The sequence below is a fragment of the Triticum aestivum genome, chromosome 3B (assembly GCF_018294505.1).
Source record: "Triticum aestivum cultivar Chinese Spring chromosome 3B, IWGSC CS RefSeq v2.1, whole genome shotgun sequence".
Lineage (NCBI taxonomy): Eukaryota > Viridiplantae > Streptophyta > Magnoliopsida > Poales > Poaceae > Triticum > Triticum aestivum.
In genome coordinates this window covers 267,215,464-267,222,018 of record NC_057801.1, presented here as the reverse complement: position 1 = coordinate 267,222,018, position 6,555 = coordinate 267,215,464, and positions in this window count along the sequence as shown.

The following is a 6,555-nucleotide window of genomic DNA, read 5'->3' as shown; positions in this document are numbered from 1 at the left end:
CGAGGCTTGGCCCCACGCGAGGGTCTTGAGCTTGAGCTGATGAAGCTGGGCTGCACTGGGCCCCCACTTGAGCCACGCTGCAGGCTGCAGGCAGGCAAGTCTGGGGACCCCCGTTCCCAGAACGCCGACAGTAGCCCCTGGGCCCAAGGTGCGCCCGGACTTGGCTTAGCAGAGAAGCGAAGGGGCAAGTGCGAAGCGCCGCGGGCCCCAATAGCCTGCGGCCTTGGGCGCCGTGTGGCGATTGATTGGACATGGGCGTCTCCGCTTCCCCACGATGCCTCGGCAACCGCGTGACTTGACAAGTCCCTACATGCAAAAATGGGTCATGATTACCTGCGATTGTGGAGGCCAGCGGTTGGCCTTCTCCGGCCATAAATACGGAACGGCGTGAGCCCTTTCAGTCCATTCCTTCCTACTACTCCTTTCTCTCCATACTGGATACTCGCCATCCCCATGGCACCGCCGAAGAGGTTCTCGGCGGAGGAGAAGGGAAAGGCTCGTCGGGAAGGGCCTGAATCTCCCCCGACCAAGTGCGGTCGGGGCCTCCCTCACAAGCATCCTGCGGCCCCCGCAGTGGCTTCCCGCGATCATGGAGACGGTCCCCTGCGCGCAATGAGCGCCCGGTCGCTGATGGGAGGAACGCCGTGGCTGCGCGACCTCTTAGGCCGTGCTTCCGCTCGGCGGAGGTGCTGCCGGAGTTCGTCATGTGGTCGGCGGACCCGACCGACACCTGGCTCCAGCTTCCCCGCTTCTTTGTAGGTGAACTTCCGGCCGGCGCTCCGGGCGGCCTCTGGCTTCAGGCGGACAGTTGTTGCAGCAGGGCCTCCTGGGCTTCACTGGAGGTCTCCATCACCGGGAATGCGGCCCTGACCCGCGGCTGGCAAACATTTGCTCGTGCGCATGGCCTGAGCCAGTGATGCACTCTGCACTTCAAGTTCGATGGTGATGCCACCCTCTACGTTAGGGTGTTAGGGGAAGACGGTCACCGTACTGGATGCTGCCCCGAAGACGATGACCGCGGCCGTGTGCCCAGTCCCGGCGTCGATCAGGATGAAGATGGCGGCTGGCGCGCGGTCAGCGGCGCTCGGGGCTCGCCAAGCTTCGGCGACTCTCCTTCGGATAGCAGCTCCTCCAGCGGTGGCCGCGACCAGCCCCCGCGCCGTCGCGCCCGCCTGGGGGGAGGTAGCAGGTCAGTCTGCCGTCGCGCCTCAGTGAAGTGAGAGAAGGGATCTGACTAAGCTCCGGAGGCAGTACGAGCCCTCGCCGCAAGTTGATGCCGAGCAAATCGTGCCTATTTTGTTTTTCTTCCTTTCGTGCGCAAAAAGAAAGTAGTATAGGGCCCCGCGGGGGCGTGTTGAACTATTGCTGTTAATTATCGTGTTGTTTCCGCTATTTCTGTGCTATGTTTCCATGCCGCGTGCCCGTGTGCGGGAATTACTTAGCTCGGAGAGGCTTGTCGCGGTCTTCGCCTCCTGAGGCCGAGGCCTCGCCGTGCGCTTCATGTCCTGCAAGGATTAGTCAGGAGGGGTAGCTTCCGGTCTCGGTTGTGGGGGCGACCGACCCAGGTCCTGTGCTCGCGTCGCGATGCCCGTGGGGCACGGACTGGGAGGGGTGCTCCCGCGGCAGACTCGGATAGGAAAGCTTCAAATGACCAGGGCAGAAAACACTCGCGAGGGTGCCCGCGTACCTTCTTCGTGAGACTTGCGTGGGAGAAAAACGAGGCAAGTGAGTGAAAAAAAGACAAAGAGCCACTAGCTAGAGACGGCAACAGCTCCAATAAAACTTCAAATAGGAACGAACAAGCCAACTGCAGAAAGCAAATGAAAAAGCCGCATCCGGCAACTAATCTAGTCTTCGACATCTTCTCACCAGCGCGGAGCTAAGTGCTGCCACTGGGCATGGGCGGGAGCCCCTGAGGCCTGAGGGCGGCACTCCGGAGACTCCGGGGCGTGTACAGCCCCACTCATTATTACGTGAGAGTGTCACGGGCGGCGAGCTTCACAGGCGTTGGCCTTCTTCACAGGCACCGGGCCTTTTCCAGAATGCGGCAACTTCACAGGCATTGGCCTTCTTCACAGGCACCGGGCCTTTTCCAAAATGTGGTAGCTTCACAGGCATTGGCCTTCTTCACAGGCACCGGGCCTTTTCCAAAATACGGCAGCTTCATAGGCATTGGCCTTCTTCACAGGCATCGGGCCTTGCTCAGGGGTAGAATCTTCGGAGATGGTGAATGTTCCATGCGTTCTGGATGGGTACCCCCTCTTGGGTCTCCAAGCGCACGGAGCCGGCCTGGAAACATGAACAACCTTGAACGGGCCCTCCCACATGGGAGAGAGCTTGTGCAACCCCTCCCTGGAGAGGACCCGTCTGAGCACAAGGTCCCCTACCTCAAGAGTTCTGGGGCGGATGTTGCGGTAGTGGTATCGTCTCAGCGCCTGTTGATACCTTGCCGCTCGCAGCGCGGCCTCTCGACGGCGTTCCTCCCCCAACACGAGATCCGCCCCCCGCATGGTGTCCTGCCGCGTCTCATCGAACGCCAAGATCCGTGCGGAACGATGCCTGACCTCGTGAGGGAGGACGTCCTCAGCTCCATAGACGAGAAAGAACGGGGTCTCGCCAGTCGGCTTGGCCGCGGTCGTGCGGATAGACCACAACACAAACTGGAGCTTGTCGTACCAGCCCCTGCCGTAGGCCTCCAGCTTCTTCTTGAAGGTCCTGGTTTTGAGGGCCCTCAGGACCTCCGCATTGGTTCGCTCGACCTGGCCATTGCTCCGGGGGTGTGCTACCGAAGCGTAGCATATCTGCGTTCCAATGTTAGCACAGTACGTTTTGAAGAGATTACTGGTGAATTGCGAACCATTGTCAGTGATGATGCGGTTAGGCACCCCAAATTGGCTCACGAGGCCCTTGATGAACTTGGCTGCGGAGCCCGCTGGGATGGTGCGGACAGCTTCCACCTCGGCCCACTTGGTGAACTTGTCCACGACGACGTAGAGGTAGCGATGGACCCCTGGCGCCCGAGGGAACGGGCCCAGAATGTCCAGCCCCCAAACTACGAACGGCCATGAGAGGTGTATAGTATGCAGACCCCGGCCGGCTGATGGGTTTGCTTGGCGTGGAATTGGCAGGCCTCACAAGCCTTCACCAGCTCAACGGCGTCACTAAGTGCTATGGGCCAGTAAAATCCGCTGCGGAACGCCTTGCCAACGAGGGTTCGTGATGATGAGTGATGCCCACAGTCTTCATAGTGTATGTCTGCCAACAGCTCCTTCCCTTCCTCTCTGGGAATGCAACGTAGGAACACGTCATTTGGTCGCCTCCGGTAGAGCTCTCCATCCTTGATGCAGTAGGCCGTGGCCTGCCATGCCACACGCTCTGCGTCCTCCTCCTTCTCCAGCAGGGTCTCTTGCGTCAAGTAGTTCTTGAGCTCTGCGATCCAACATCCTTCCTGAGGCTCCAACACCAGGAGCAGGCGTGCCCTGAGGCGGGCCGCAGGCTTGGGGCTCCTGAGGCAGGCGGCTGAGGAGCTCCCTCCCTAGGTTGCGCCGTGCTCGATAGTGATGGTGCCGCCGAGGGTTTTTAAGAGTCGCCTCCCTCGAAGACGCCAGGCTCCTGAGGCAGCCACCTGGATGCCCCTCTTGGCGATGTCCATCAGGCCTCTTGATTGGTGCCGTGAGGCACATGCGCAACTCCAGCACCCAGGAACTGTTTCTCCATCCTGTTGAACCTCCGCGAGGTAGGCTCCATGGTGCTCGTCCATCGGCTCGTAAATTTTTGTTGGAGAAGGTTGACGAGGAGCTTGAGAATTGTCCTTGATCGATGAGCGCGCTTTACCCTAGGCGACTGCAGCTTTTCAAGCCTGCTATCAGGACTTCGTACACTGTTATGTTGTTGGGAGACCTTTTTCCGTCCTTGCCTGGAAATAGAGTTGTACGGGCGTAGTAGAGCTTGTTCCTGAGTAGGGAGATACGAGCACTGCGCCAGCCCTCGTGCCATGGTCGGGAGAATGCCCCGTGAAGTGCATGACCCAGCCGTCCGGTGCCTCGCTTCCTGGGGAAAGTGATCGGTCCTCGTTTGCCTCGAGGCCCAGTGCCTCTGCCCATTCTGCCACGAAATCTGCAAGTGCGGCTCCCTTGATAACTCAGGTCGTGCTGAATTCTATCTGAAACGCTTGCAGTTCGATGTTCCATTTGGCGACTCTTCCAGCTGAGTTGGGGCTCCTGAGTACCCTTTCCAAGGGGTATGCTGAGACGACCTAGATGGGATGGCCTTGGAAGTAGTGCCGTGATGACCCACAAGTATAGGGGATCTATCATAGTCCTTTCGATAAGTAAGAGTGTCGAACCCAACGAGGAGCAGAAGGAAATGATAAGCAGTTTTCAGCAAGGTATTCTCTGCAAGTACTGAAATAAGTGGTAATAGATAGTTTTGTGATAAGATAAATTGTAACGAGCAACAAGTAACAAAAGTAAATAAAGTGCAGCAAGGTGGCCCAATCCTTTTTGTAGAAAAGGACAAGCCTGGACAAACTCTTATAATAGGAAAAGCGCTCCCGAGGACACATGGGAATATCGTCAAGCTAGTTTTCATCACGCTCATATGATTCGCGTTCGGTACTTTGATAATTTGATATGTGGGTGGACCGGTGCTTGGGTGCTGTTCTTACTTGAACAAGCATCCCACTTATGATTAACCTCTATTGCAAGCATCCGCAACTACAACAAAAGTATTAAGGTAAACCTAACCATAGCATGAAACATATGGATCCAAATCAGCCCCTTACGAAGCAACGCATAAACTAGGGTTTAAGCTTCTGTCACTCTAGCAACCCATCATCTACTTATTACTTCCCAATGCCTTCCTCTAGGCCCAAATAATGGTGAAGTGTTATGTAGTCGACGTTCACATAACACCACTAGAGGTTAGACAACATACATCTTATCAAAATATCGAACGAATACCAAATTCACATGACTACTAATAGCAAGACTTCTCCCTTGTCCTCAGGAACAAACGTAACTACTCACAAAGCATATTCATGTTCATAATCAGAGGGGTAATAATATGCATAAAGGATCTGAACATATGATCTTCCACCAAATAAACCAACTAGCATCAACTACAAGGAGTAATCAACACTACTAGCAACCTACTAGCACCAATCCCGGACTTGGAGACAAGAATTGGATACAAGAGATGAACTAGGGTTTGGAGATGAGATGGTGCTGGTGAAGATGTTGATGGAGATTGCCCTCTCCCGATGAGAGGAGCGTTGGTGATGACGATGGTGATGATTTCCCCCTCCCGGAGGGAAGTGTCCCCGGCAGAACAGCTCTGCCGGAGCCCTAGATTGGTTCCGCCAAGGTTCCGCCTCGTGGCGGCGGAGTCTCGTCCCGAAAGGTTGCCTTCTATTTTTTCTCATCGAAAGACTTCATATAGGAGAAGATGGGCGTCGGAGAGCCACCAGGGGGCCCACGAGGTAGGGGGCGCGCCCAGGGGGGGCGCCCCCACCCTCGTGAGCAGGGTGTGGGCCCCCTGGCCTTCATCTTTGGCGACGATTTTTCTTTATTTATTTTAAGATATTCCGTGGAGTTTCAGGACTTTTGGAGTTGCGCAGAATAGGCCTCCAATATTTGCTCCTTTTCCAGCCCAGAATTCCAGCTGCCGGCATTCTCCCTCTTCATGTAAACCTTGTAAAATAAGAGAGAATAGCCATAAGTATTGTGACATAACGTGAAATAACAGCCCATAATGCAATAAATATTGATCATAAAAGCATGATGCAAAATGGACGTATCAACTCCCCCAAGCTTAGACCTCGCTTGTCCTCAAGCGAAAAGCCGATAACAATAAATATGTCCTCATGTTTAGAGGTAGAGGCGTCGATAAAAATAAAATACGGACATGAAGGCATCATGATTATTTCATAACAGCAACATATATAGATTTTGTCATATGATTACTCATGTTCAAGTGATGATCTTTTCACAAAGCCAAAGTATGAATCAGAAACCTTATTGAGCACCAACAAATTATAACCTCAGTCATTGAAGCAATTGCAATTTATCATAACATCGGAAAGAGTCTATGTCAGAGCTTAAAAGCAAGTCCACATACTCAACTATCACTTAGTCCTTCATAATTGCTAACACTCACGCAATACTTGTGGTTACGGAGTTTTAATCGGACACAGAGAAAGATAGGGGCTTATAGTTTTGCCCCACAACCTTTTACCTCAAGGGTAATGTCAACAATAATAATTCATGCTCCCCCACATCCAATTAGATATATATATATATCATGTTCTTTCCAACATGCTGAGCTTGCCAAAGGATAAAATGAAAAAGGAAAGGTGAAGATCACCGTGACTCTTGCATAAGGTAGAGGATAATAATAAAAGATAGGCCCTTCGCAGAGGGAAGCAGAGGTTGTCATGCGCGTTTAGGGTTGATGCACAAAATCTTAATGCAAAAGAACGTCACTTTATATTGCCCCTTGTATGTGAACCTTTATTATGCAATTCGTCGCTTTTATTGCGTCCACAACAAGTTCGTA